We start from the raw sequence: 14,334 nt of genomic DNA on the forward strand, positions 1-14,334 counted from the left end.
ATGCTTTACTGCATCATGTGTAGATGCCGCGGTGTGTGCTTGTTTGTAGTTATCAATATACCTTTGTAAAAATGTACTGTTTGTGGAGTTTGCAATCATGATAGCTTGTTTCAATTGGTACATCATGAGCAAATATGGCTTGTACAATGTGTATATAGAGAAGGAAGTTTCGATTCTGATTCTAATGTATACACTGAAGTCGAATTCTCCTTGGTAGTTTCCTTTTCCTGTGGGAAAGAGGAAAGGGAATATCCCTGATTCTAATGTAATATCCTGCACTTCAGATTCATGAGACGTAAGTCCATTGTATTGAAAGATGATTGTCCGCTCGCTTAGGTAAGCGGTATCATGTATTTGTATGGAACCAAACTCGTGTTTGTCTTTAGCAGTAAATGCAGTTCTCTTTGTTGTGCTGAACAAATTTTGCAATATGCTAATTTCACATTGTGCTTCTGCTTGTTGCATAAGTTCAAATGGATTGTTCTCTGAGTGGTCCCTTACGATATTCTGTATAGCCGATGCTGATAGAATACAAATAGATGTCCTTTTGTTTGGCTGCTCAACAATGCACTGATACTTCTTGAGAATTGGATTATTCTTTATGTTGTATGCTAGCACTGCTGCTAGTGGCGTGTTTGCAAGTAACGAAGTTGGCCGAGACATGTTTTGCTTTGTCGACCAGTAGATTAGTGGATTGTCAAGTAGTGATCTTCTATCAAGAAAACCTTTTGCAACCGCAGTTGCTGTTTTTGTGACGCTGATTGTAACATCGATGACTCTAAGGAGTTGCACAATTAGTTGATTTGTGTTTAGGATGGCTTGTATGTAGTTGGGTTGCAAGATGACAACGCTGCTTGCTCTTGAACTTTTCAGGCAAGCAGAACAACAAGTCCAATTCACTTTGAGATTATGCATTGCAGTTGTTTGCAATAAGGTTGCATTTGCTAGCTTCGTGCATGTGGTAACAAGACCACCGTTTTGGGTATCTTTTTTTGATAGGTTGAAAATGCCACAACTTCCGCAAATGGAAATGTTGCGAGCTGTGATGTTGCATTCTTCTTGCCAAGCCTCATAAATATGTTGCACATTAAACCATGAAGAAGCAACAGGACAGAGTAGAACTTTTTGTCTATTCATAGTTTGAAAAGCGGCATATTCTCAACGTCTTTTGCGGGTAGCACGTAGTGTAGTAGCGATTGCCATTGAGAAGACCTACACTTAAATGCAACTTTGAACACAATAGATACAAATTAGTCCGATTCAAATAAGAAGGGACTAATATAATGAAACTGGACGACAAAAATGGAAGTAGAAGGGATGAATATAATGGAAGTAGGCAACAAATTAATGTTCAAAGAACTATTGCAAATCATAATGGAACTTTCGGCTCAATAAATAAAAAGAGCTTGGTATGTGAGATAATTTTTTTAGGATCAGTGGAAAAAAGAAATACACATTTCAGAGATGGGACGCAAGCATTGTTCGGGGTGCATATGCAGATGTTCCAGATCTTTATCTAAATCAACGAGCGTCTTTCTTTCAGAAGGATTCTCCAGAAGGTAGGCATTGTTGATTATATTCTGTATGGCTTCAACCTCTATAGCAGTGCTTGTTTGCATCAAGTCAAGTTTGTAATACACACAAAATTCGTTGCAAAAAATACCGAGCTGATTGATGATCCATGCAAGTGCATATACATCGGTTGATTTGCTCAAAGGGCATGTAGATTTGGTATTCAATAGTTTAGCTGCTCGCCAAGGTCTCTTGGCATGGTCTTTTGGCTTACAAATATTTTTTGGTCTTCTCTCATACGATGGTCGAAGGGCAAGACCCCAATCTATAATGCCTACTCTTGGTATTCCCTCTCTAGTGAAGTCTAGCATAATGTTCCAAGGGTGAAGGTCATTGTGAATAACTCCATTGTCATGTGCAAATGCCAAAGCTTTTATTAGTGCATGAACCAAAGATGAAGCATGATTGATGATAAGCCTGCATTGCTGGAATTCTAGTTCAGTTGGTTTTTTGTGTTTGTGATCACCCATCGCAAGTACGATTTCACTGATGCTTCCAAAAGGTGTAGGCACACACTGCATCAAATCGCCAAGGGAAGATCCATTGAAATAAGGAAATATAAGTATCCATGGTGATTGAATTGTATGTGCAAGAGCACGCACAATACCTCGGTGATTGAGGTCAACGCTGCTCTCGATTGCAAATGATTTGAATTGTTGTTTTGCTTGACTTTTGAATTCCTTACAACAGTACACATTGTTGGACGAAAGGAAAGAAATCCCTTCGATCTTGCATTCATAATTGTCTCCATATGACCCAGATCCTAGTTTCCTTCCTCGTTTTATAGCCTCAAATGGGATGCCCAAGGTGACAGAGCAAAATGAGTTGAATACAGTTTTCTGAGTGTGCAGACTAGACATCGATCCTCTGGTATCTTGAAGGGTCTCCTTCCGCAATTTCTTACTGAAGGTGTTCTGTGTGTCAATATTCCTTGCGCGAGTGGATTTTTCCTTTTCTATCTTCCAGCAGTTATACCAATGTTGTAATTTCTCCATTTGTATGTCCTCTGGTAAGTCAGCTCGCAGGTCGCTAGCGCATTTTGGCATGTCTCCAACAATACTAAAAAGAAGATGTTACACGTCACTAATATGTGCGCCCTAAAACTTCAAGGTTGTTGAGCGGACCACTTTAGAGAGCAAGGCTTGTAAGTGCCGCTCATCTTGCAAGGTTGTTGTTATGTCGTCTAATGTGAGCGCATCCACTACATGCACTTATTGTGTGCGTAATCTCTTTTTCAATTGCATTGCTTGTTCGGGGAGCATTTTACCTACAACCATTCAAACGACATTATGATGTATTGGCGAGAGCATTTATCACCTCACAGCTCAGAAGGGGAGCTAGATTTCTTGCAGCAATCACAAGTATTGTATTGAATAAATTAGTGTATATAAATGAATTTTGTAAATGACATCAAATAGTTGATAAAGCAGTGCAATATGTATGGGCAAGATCCATGCTTGTGACCTAGGACGGGCCCTCCACGTAGAAACTAATAGAAAGTGCAGTTGTTTCACATTGGATGACGTGCTAAGGGTAACAACTAATGGGAATTGTGCTCCTACAATGGGAACTAGCAGGAAGTGGCTAGGTTAGGCGCAGCGACATGGGGGGTTCAAAATGATAGTCAATGTTATAGAACGGGATTGGAGCTTTGTAGTCGACAAGTTAAACAATGGAATTCTATAACTAATTGCAATTTTACAGTTTAAAATGGGGTGTGTACAAAGGACGCAGTCAACACAGTGTGTTCGGATGGGAGATAACGACATTTGCAATCGAGAGGACGATTGGTGTCGAAGTAATCGTGCTTTTGGTGCGTGGTAGATTTTACAGTAGAAGACGAAGATGTACACAAATGAGAGATGACAACATTCGCATTCGATAAGATAGTTGATGTCGAAGTGATCAGGCTTTTTGAGTGTCATATAGGTCTCCATATTTATGCCACAGCAGAACCAAGCTCAATTTTATAGTTTTAAGACGGGGGCGTGCAAAAATGAGATGGTGACTATACTGTGTGAATGGGAGAGCATGACATTTGCAATCGAGAGGACAATTGACGTCGAAGTGATCAGGCTTTTGGAGAGTCATACAATCCTTCACATGTACCCAACAAACAGAAGTAAAATTCAGTTTTCTTCTTAATACCCTAAATTGAATATACACAAAGAAATTGGTATTAGGTAATCAAGGTAAAAAAATTCAGATTCTTTCTTAATACCCTAAATTGATATGTACAAAAAAATGACCTCTAAACTTGGAACGATAAATTGATAATACTAAACAATATACTAGCAATCAATTGATCCCTGGATTTTAAACAACAACATCATAGTACTGCGTAATAGATGAGCAAATTTGATCACTAAATCACCAACTAATGATAGACTGTTAAGAAAATATGGTTTCTGAATTAAAAAGGCAATGCAAAAGTTTTGCGTTAATTGACAGCATGGAATTATTTGTTGCAGTAAACCGTACAATACAGCAACATGCACGTGGACGTACACAAATGGGAGATGGCGACATTTGCAATCAATAAGACAATTGATGTCGACGTGATCAGGCTTTTGGAGTGTCATATAGGTGTCTATATTTACGCCACAACAGAAGAAAATTCAATTTTACAGTTTAAGACGGGGGCGTGCACAAATGAGATGATGCCTATAGTGTGTGAATGGGAGAGCACGACATTTGCAATCGAGAGGACGATTGATGTCGAAGTGATCAGGGTTTTGGAGAGTCATACAATCCTTCACATCTACCCAACGACATAAATAAAATTCGGTTTTGTTCTTAAGATGCTAAATTGATATGTACACAAAAAAAAAAAACATTTCTTCTTAATACCCTAAATTGATACATGCACAAAATAAACGACCTCTAAACTTGGAACGATAAATTGATGATAGTAAACAATATACTGGAAATCAATTGATCCCTGGATTTTCAGCAACAACATCATAGTACTGCATAATAGATGAGCAACCTTCATCACTAAATCACCAACTAATGACAGTGTTAAGGAAATATGGTTTCTTAATAAAAAAAAGGCAATGCAGAAGTTTTGCGTTAATTGACAACATGAAATTATTTGTCGCAGTAAACTGTACAATTCAGCATCATGCACGTCCAAAATGCTAGTGTTTTTTGTGCAAACATCGTGCACAAAATGCTGGTGTGTTGTGGAAATAAAACCATACATAAGTATGGTGTGGAGTTGGCACAATTCTCCACATTTTTTATAATACCGTAAGGAATGTGCCTTTCTCCCGCCACTTTTATCCCCTCCAGTGTTGAAGGGGGACTTATGCTTTTCCTCTAGTGTTAGAGGGGTTAGATTTTTTAGTGAAAGCTTTTTTTTTTCAAATGACGATAGTTTGTTAGCTTCGCTTTTGTACATTTGATTTAAGGAACTAGCATGCATGCATTATTTTTTAAGAAAGGACTAGCATGGCCACTAACAATATCATCGTGAATTACTTCAAAAAAGTAATTGGCAATAGTAAAATCGAAAAGCCTTAGACTAACAATATGATAATGAATTACGCAAGATGCACGCAGACTCCCTCTCTCTCTCTCTCTCTCTCTCTCTCTCTCTCTCTCTCTCTCTCTCTCTCTCTCTCTCTCTCTCTCTCTCTCTCTCTCTCTCTCCCCCACTTGGAGGCAGCTAGAAAATCGAAAAGCCTTCGACTAACAATATCTTCGTGAATTACTTCAAAAAAGTAATTGGATGCTGCTCAACAGTAGAATCGAAAAGCCATAAACTAACAATATCATTGTGATTTTTTTTTTGTCTATATTAGGATCTTGCGATTGCAGACTGCACTCTCTCTCTCTCTCTCTCTCTCTCTCTCTCTCTCTCTCTCTCTCTCTCTCTCTCTCTCTCTCTCTCTCTCTCTCTCTCTCTCTCCATCTCTGGGCAGCACGTAGGCTCTTGCTGCCTCCGTCCCAAGCTGATAGAATTCTCCCAAATATTGCCAATCCCCTGCTACGAGGATGGCGAACATGGAAGAAGTGGGAAAAGGAATGGTTCTCAGAGCACTGCGATGTGAAAAGACCGAGGCTGCACACCACAAAATTTTCCTGGAGCCCTAAAAACGTGTGTGTGGGTGTGCTCTCTCTCTCTCTCTCTCTCTCACGAACACACGAACACAATATTATGCAGACAGATGAGATGGAGGACAGCACTGTGAGAGTGGACATCATTCATACTTGCCTTGTCAAGCCCGCCTGCCCTTCCCAGCAGCCCTTGCTGCCGCTGTCACCCTGCGATGTGCTGCTGCGAGACTACACCTACAACAGAAGGGTGGTCTTCTACCCACGCCTGGCCGGAGGAGATGAGTACTCGCGCTTCATCAGTACTTTGCAGAGCAGTCTATCGCAGGCGTTGGCCGTCTTTTATCCTCGACTGCAGTGGATGGAACTGTCTGACAGCTTCTCTCTCTCTCTCTCTCTCTCTCTCTCTCTCTCTCTCTCTCTCTCTCTCTCTCTCTCTCTCTCTCTCTCTCTCTCTCTCTCTCTCTCTCTCTCTCTCTCTCTCTCTCTCTCTCCCCGGTAGTCCGTCTCTGGGCAGCACGTAGGCTCTTGATGTCGCTGTAGTGGACAAAGCTGTCTGACAGCTTCTCTCTCTCTCTCTCTCTCTCTCTCTCTCTCTCTCTCTCTCTCTCTCTCTCTCTCTCTCTCTCTCTCTCTCTCTCTCTCTCTCTCTCTCTCTCTCTCTCCGGCAGTCCGTCTCTAGGCAGCAAGGAATAAACAGTGCAGCAGTTCGTCTCTGTAGCAAGGTGCACGCCCTGCACGACTCTCTCTCTCTTTACCTCTCCCCGAAAAGCAAGACTATAGAAAATATAATGAAGGTAATGAATTACCTCTCCAACCTCTGCTCTGCACTTGCTCCGCGTCAATTGCCTTGCTTGTTCTCTCTCTCTCTCTCTCTCTCTCTCTCTCTCTCTCTCTCTATCTCTCTCTCTCTTCGCGAGGGAATTGCTTGATTTCTCTCTGCTGGGTGCTATATAAATTGGGTGGCCTCCGCCATGCTTTTCTCTCTAAAAACGAGAGGCCTCACATCCTTTATACTTTTCTCTCTAATAAAAACGGCACGCCTCGCAAGATTTATGCTGACCTCTCTCTCTCTCTATATCCTCATTAATTTTTCAAACAAATCAATGGATGCCAAGTGGCATGCCTCCTCTTGCTCCGTTCCAAAAATTGGTATAACGTAATCAAGGTAAATAGCATGAACATAGTGAGTAATAGATTCCTAATGAGAATAACAAGAGTGCTTGGGTGGAGAGAGCAACAAAAAGTATAACACCTAGTTAGATAGAATGAACAATACTTCAAAAGAGAGAGAAATTAAGCTATTGACAATAGTTGAGGACCGGATTTACAAGGAGCTGGTCCCCCCTCCAAAAGGCTTTGTATTACGGTTTCTCCCATCAAGAGAGACAATTTACAATACAATTCTTTGTGTTCCTTCAATACTAGCTAGTGCAATGAAGATGGAAACTTCATGCACTAAGAAAAACACTTATCAAACACAACATCAATTCCCTCGCGGTCTCAAACCCAATACCTCACACACCTTCGAAGATGGTGAGAGCTAGCGGGGTATGAGAGTAGATTGAGAGGAAAAAGGAGTATTCTTTCGAGAAAGATGTACATCTCCTCACATAATCACTCATATTATCATCGATTATCTTAGTAATTATCATGGTAGAGGAGATGAGCATGCATTAAAGCTTGGCTCTTGGTTGGATTTGCATCACAAAGCCAAAGTTGTTGGTGTAGGCCTCCGTTATCACAAGCTTGGAGTAGGTGGTAAGCTTTCTTAAAGCTTGAGAAGGAGAGAGAGAGTCTTCTTGCTCCACACATGAGATTGTGTGAGTGTGTAATGCAATATTTCCTTGCAAAAATCAGCCCCCTCTCTCTCTTGTTCGACCCCTCTTGCTAATTGCTCATGCAGAGACCCCATTGGACCTCCCGAAGCTTAGCTAAGAGGATTTCAGGAGCATAAGTGATAGCCTTCTGACATGTGTCCCCCTTTCCCCTTTTGTGAGAGATTTAGGTAATTAATAAATGGAATTAAACTCTCATTGAACCCCTTTGCCTCCTGGCCAATAGGAATCATGCAAGCCATTGGGCTGTTGAATGCTCATTGGACCCCTTGGGAGACTGTCCAATAGTCTTCGAGAGAGCTTAATTCTTATTGGTTCTTTTATTAAGTGTTTTTAAATTAATTAAACTAGATTTACTCTAGCCTAATTTTCATTGGTCCACCTCCATGGCCATGCAATAGGATTTGAGTACACCTTGTGGGCATCTGGGCTAGGGAGCTGACATGTGTCCCTCTTTCCCCTCGTGTACAAATGAAGCTTGTGAGTGTGTGTGGGTGTTTCTCTCTCATCCCCTATTTCTTGGGCTCGCCCCCTCGTATGTAGGGACTTGTGAAGACTTTTGTACACACACACAAAGCATCCAAATTTCCTAAGCTTTTGACCTTTGGACACAACCTTTGAATTTTGGAACCTTAGCATTTTGGAAGTCTTAATGGGTTGAACCTTAGGGTCTTTTAAGCCCATTGTTGCACATTGCTCTCTTTTGCAGATGGCCCCCCCTTTGGATTCCTATTTTCCCTCTTTTGGATCCCTACTGTGGCCGGTGTGCTAGCTTAACCAATATTCTAGCTCTTTCTCCCATGGCACTTCCCCATATTAAATGATCAGTTTAACATGAGAAAATCATTTAGGAGAATTAGATATTGATTATTATGACATGTTCTATCTAAAAAATCAGGGTGCCGGTAGAAGCCACTATGCCAAAGTTAAGAACCAAGAAACAAATATTTCTCGTTCTCTCTCTCTCTCTCTCTCTCACACACACACACACACACACACACACACACACAAACACACAAAAGTAAGGTAGCCAACAACTAGTACAACCTTAGGTGACCACCACATTCGTATGAAATTTTAAAATTCAGCCGGGTCAGTGTTCCACTTCAAAAGGACAAATTAGTTGTTTGAGCTCCATTTAAAGAATCTAAAAAATTAGGGTGCCGGTAGAAGCCACTATGCCAATGTTAAGAACCAAGCAACAAACATTTCTCATTTCTTAATATGGTTGTGCAAAGGAAAGTTTACGGTAGTGATCATCAAGCAACTCCATCTCTTCAAAAAGAGTAGATGCATTGCATCTTCTAGCTAGCTACTTATCACGAGGGTGCACCAAGCAAAGGAGGAAGGGTTAAAAGGACTACACCATTCGGCCGAGCAAAGGGGAATGGAAAGAGCGAGGGGCAATAAATGTGCCACATTGATGCATAGTCGGAAGAGAATGTGGGAGGGGAGCCCTATGGTGGAGAAGCATCGATTCAGTGAAGGAAGCACAGGCTCAGAATTGGGTTTGATATAAGTAGGGAGAGACCACTAAAAAAGGATGAGAGAGAGTCACTGCCAATTTCATGGCATCAAGGTCCAATGGACAACTACTACTTATTCAAGGGAGGTACCTCATAGAGAAAGTGATAATCTCACAATCAAGTGGATAGAAAAAATATGAAAGCAATCTTAGCCACAAGATGGAAATTGATTGGGGAAACCTAGGTAACCTAATAGGAGTCGTAATGAATAGGGTGACCCCAAAGGGGGGTTGTAGAAGGTTCAAAGGGGAAAATCTTGCTCAAGCTAGAAAAAAGGGACGGGTAAATGTGCCCACCCATCTTTATGCTTGAGGAGTACTGCAACTCACAAGGAGTAGTGTGATCAAATAGAATAGTAAATGCCATCCTAGCTTCCAATTATTTTTCCATTAACACTAGGTTGGTAATGGGACATTTTTATGTCCTGCTAAGTGACCATTTTTCTTGAACTATTTGAAGAGCTTAAAACTAAGTTTCTAGGTGCTATTGATCTCACCATTAACCTTACTCTTGCACAACTTTTCTAAACCTAAGCTGTGTTTTTGACATTTTTTCAAAGTTTTGCAACTATACCAATCTAAAATTCATGTTTGTGAGGTATAGATTGCTAGAGGATTAGCCTTAGTAGTCCTCATCATGTTCTGATGCTCCTAGGAAGTTTTAAGTGTTAAAGTTAAAAGTTATGACGAAATGAGAGTAATTGCCTAATCCTGTTTGTTGGCCAAATTTAGCACTTTTATTATTTTTTTGGTGGCCTTCTTGATATCTAAATGCAATTTTGATTGTGTAAGTGGCATGTGTAACATAAAACTATTCTTATTTGAGTTTGGGACACCTAACATGCTATATAGCATAGTATATGATGGTGGTTGGGTTTTTCAATTGCAGAAGAATAAAAGACATTCTTGTGTAACAAGTATAGATTTGTAAATATGCTAGTTTCTTAGGCTAATTGTGTGCATTTTGTAGTTAGTAACCATATCAATTGTAGACTTCAAATTTAGCTAGATATTGAGTATTTTCTATGGGATTCTATAGGTCATAATGCTAAACCCAATTTGTTTCATGTTTGCTGTATTTAGCACTTCATTATTCTCCATAAGGTTCCACTCGGTAAGAGATATATTACTCTTTTGACGTGCTTCATGGATCCTTGAATCCAAAATCCCAAAGGGAACTAAGAAGACGTGTATATAGTATCTATATTGAGCGTGACTATAGAAACTTTGATGATATGTCTGCAGAATGGCAAAAATGAAACTTCTTTGTACCCATTTTTTTTCCAAAAAGAAAAATAGTGAGGCAAAAGAAACCATATGATTTGATCACCAACCCATTGAAATAAACGGGGAATTTTATCTCATGTCTCCTACAAAAATCCTAGTCTCATTTATATGCAATCAATTGTAAGAAATGGTTGTTTTGGGCAAAGAGAACTAGTCCATCAACTTTGGAGGCTTGTTTTGACCAAGAGATGAGAAATTTTACAAGTTTCTCAATTTTCCCATATGTAGTAGTCCTTGAACTATAAACTCATGAAAGGATTTTTCAAAATGCGTGGATCTACTATGGTTTTGGAAGTTTTTTTAAAAACCCTAAAAGGACACTTTTATGTCCTATTAGGTTACCAACCTAGTGTTAAATTGGTAGGGGAGACACATTCATCGATTGAAGAAAGTGCAAGGAAAATAGTCATGGTAATCACCCACAAAACAATATAACCATCAGCTTCATCATGCATAGTACAAGCCAACAACTAAAGGTTAGCAAGTGGAAGCAGCTACTAGCAAAAGTATGATGGTAGAAGAGTGTGTGCACCTTTAAAGAAAGCATGCAATGGTAGCAAGAAGATTGTAGCTAGATGAAGCAGTCACATGCAAGTAAGATGATAAAATAAGCTATCTAACAACTTGTACAACCTTACATGACCACCACATTAGTATGGCAATTTTGAAGGCAACTAGCACAGCAAATAACCACCACATTAGTATGAAAATTTGAAATTCAACCGGGCCAGTATTCCACCTCAAAAAGAGGAACTAGTTGCCTAAGTTTCATCTTTAAAAATTTAAAAATTAGGGTGCCATGATATTTCCTAAAGCAACAAAAAAAACCTGGTAAAATATTAGTAGAAGCCAATATACCAGAGTTAGGAACCAAAAAACAAAAAAATTCTCAATCTCGAATATGACCACAATGGAAACTTCATGATAGTGATCATCAAGCAACTCCACCTCTTCAAAAAAATATGACCATAGTGGAAATTTTATGATAAGGATCATTAAGAAACTTCATCTCTTTGAAAAAACACTACTCGTTGAAGAAATCCCCGGAGCTCAAGGTAAGGAGCAACATTCCAAACTTATATAATTCCCAAACAAACCAAGAAATAATATGTTATCTTTTATAGAGAGATAATGCAATGTATCAATCCAATAGGAAGAATCAAATATGTTAAGAGTATCAAATATTAAAGATGTTGCACTTTAACAAACCCAGTGAGTTGCAGGATCACTGCAGTCCATAAAAATCATTGATTAGCACAGTAACATCACCACGGAGCTATTATACTCACTCTCTCTTGTTCTTGAAACAAAAAAAACAATAGCAAGTAGTCCAAGAGTGAGTGAGGGATATAAAAAATCCCTCACCTTTTTATAGATCCTAGGATGAGGAGAGTGCTAGAAGCCAAATTCCTATGGAGTCCAACATGTCTAAAACTTTAGCCTTGATATGAATAATAGGAAAAACTTACCATAGAAAATATGTACCTATTGATAGGAATATTCAAGTAAAATAATTGAAAGGCACAATAAGGAAATGGCATGTAAACGATAGACTAATATGGTATCAAAGTGACCCATACGTAGACTAAGATTTCTTATCTTCATGTGTGTTGGGGGTTTCATTACAAACAAAGAGTAGATGCATTGCATATTATAGCTAGTACTTGTCACAAGGATGCACCAAGAAAAGGTGGGAAGGGTTGAAAGGACTATGCATGACTAGAGGGGAAAGGAAAGAGCAGGGGATGATAGAGGTACCCCATCTATGTGTTGTCGTCAAAGAATGTGAGAGGGGAGCCCTATAGTGGAGAATCATCAATTTAGTGAAAGAAGTGCAAGCTCAAAATCTGGTTTGATGTTATAAGGGAGAGACCACTAAAAAAGGATGAGAGAGAGTCATGGCCAATTTCATGGCATCAAGGTCCAATTTGACAAGTACTACTTATCTAGGGGAAGTACCCCACGAAGCAAGTGATAACAAGTGGATAGAAACACTATGGAAGCAATAGCCACAAGGTGGTAGCCTTCTTGGGGCAAGCCAGATAAGTTGATAGGGGTCAAAAATTAATAGGAAAACCCCAAGGGGGTCTCAAAAAATGGGTTAATCCCACTCAAGTTAGAACAAAGGGACAGGTAGAGGTACCCACCCATCCTTATGCTCGAGGAATACTGCAAATCACAAGGAATAGTGAAATTAAATACCATCCTAGTTTCCAATTACCCATCCATTAGATTGATAGGGGAGCTAGATTAACCTCTGAGGAAAGTGCAAGGGAAATACTCATGGTAATCACCCACAAAAAAATTAACCATCCGCTACATCATACATAGTACAATCCAATAACTGAAAGCTAGCAAGCAAAAGCAGCTACTAGAAGAATTACAATGGCAAAAGAGTGTGTTTACCTTTAAAGATAACATGCTATGGCAGCCAAAAGATTGTAGCTAGTTGATCAAGGCTTAGGGCACAAGCACAAAACACCCCAAGGCATCAAACTCGCTTTTTATCAAAGTAGACATCATGCGCATATGATGTCCCACAATCAAATTTTGCACAAGAATCACTCACTTGACTTTACAAACACATTGTGCATACCCCAAACATGAAGCACATAAAATTTCATAAGATTTGGAGCTAATTAGTATATTCAAGACCCACAAAAAAAAGCAAAGTCTCAGTCTAATCCCATAATTTGGATTTGGACTTACCAAAAGTGCTTCAAATCAAGTGAAATTTTACACAAAGCAAGCACATAGCCTATGTTAGATTTAATGCCATGTGGCCGACTGCCCATCACTAACTACTACTAACCCTAAGTGTACAGCCATACACTTATGTGAGCCACTAACACTAAGTACAATGTGTATTGTGCCTTAATGCATAAGATAGGGAAGAAAGAAAGGGGGCACACAGTACGTGTTGGCTTTCCCCCTTCAACCTGTGTGTATGGCTATGGTGGTGTGTGTGTTAGTGTGTGTGTGTATGTATTCCTCTTCCGCTGTGCTCCCGGTTCCTCCCCTTCATATGGTATCAGAGCGGTTACATTCCCAAAATTGTTTCCACGCGCGTGATTTTCAAGAGTGCAAACATGATTTCAATTTTTTCATTGGAAATTCAACTTCCCGAGAGTGTTTCCAGTAGGTGTCCTAGAGTTTTACCCCCGTTTTGGAGCCATTCGAGCCATCAAAAACCCCATTCGAGCTACAGTTCAAGAGCTGAAATTTTCAGCCCTCTTTTGGTAGTTTGTGCTGCAGAGCTTCCATAGTCAGTTACAGGTACCATTCTTGCAATCTCTTCCATCTACAAGATCCCACGGCTCATTCGGGAGTGTGTAGCCTCTTTCAGAGTGGCCTCATACACACATATAGAGTGAGAGTTTGATGACATTGTCTTCTTCGACTACAGGTACAGGTACATGTACATAGAGTGACTTGGTTAGATTTCTCTGTGTTTCTTGACCTGGCTTTTGGCTTCGGCTACGACATCGGCATCGACTCATAGGATACAAGTTTTAGTGCTTGCGATATTATGGTTCAAGTGGGAGAAATTGTTTATGTGTACATGCATATGTTGACACTTTTGACAGTGTTTGAGCTCTTTTGAGAGCGGTTTGACTCCTCGCAGGGATGTTTATTTGCATGCACATGCTTTTGATGCTTGTTTGAGCGTCCTGATAGACTTGTACATTTTTTTGGATACTTCCATTGTACGCTTTTGTGGAGCCATCTTTTGGCTAGTACAACAGTCCCGGCCATTTCTGAGACTTGGTCCGGAAGATAGCCATTTTTGAGACTTGGCTATACGTTTTGCTGCATAACCTACGTTGTTGAGGGTTGATAGCGTGAGGTTTTCATTGAGCTGGGGTATTCTCAAATGTGGATATACCTTCGGTGATACAGGTAGCTGGAGCATCCCTTGCGAGGCCTCGCCATAAGACATGTATAGAGTGGTATAGGTGCTTTTGACGCCGAGTTGGTGGTCTATGGTCAGTTTGATAGTTTATGCGCCTCAGTTGGTCTCTATACAGTGTGCTTTTGAGAGGCATTTCCATC

The sequence above is a fragment of the Adiantum capillus-veneris genome, chromosome 2 (assembly GCF_014529385.1).
Source record: "Adiantum capillus-veneris isolate H3 chromosome 2, ASM1452938v2, whole genome shotgun sequence".
In the NCBI taxonomy this organism is placed as follows: Eukaryota; Viridiplantae; Streptophyta; class Polypodiopsida; order Polypodiales; family Pteridaceae; genus Adiantum; species Adiantum capillus-veneris.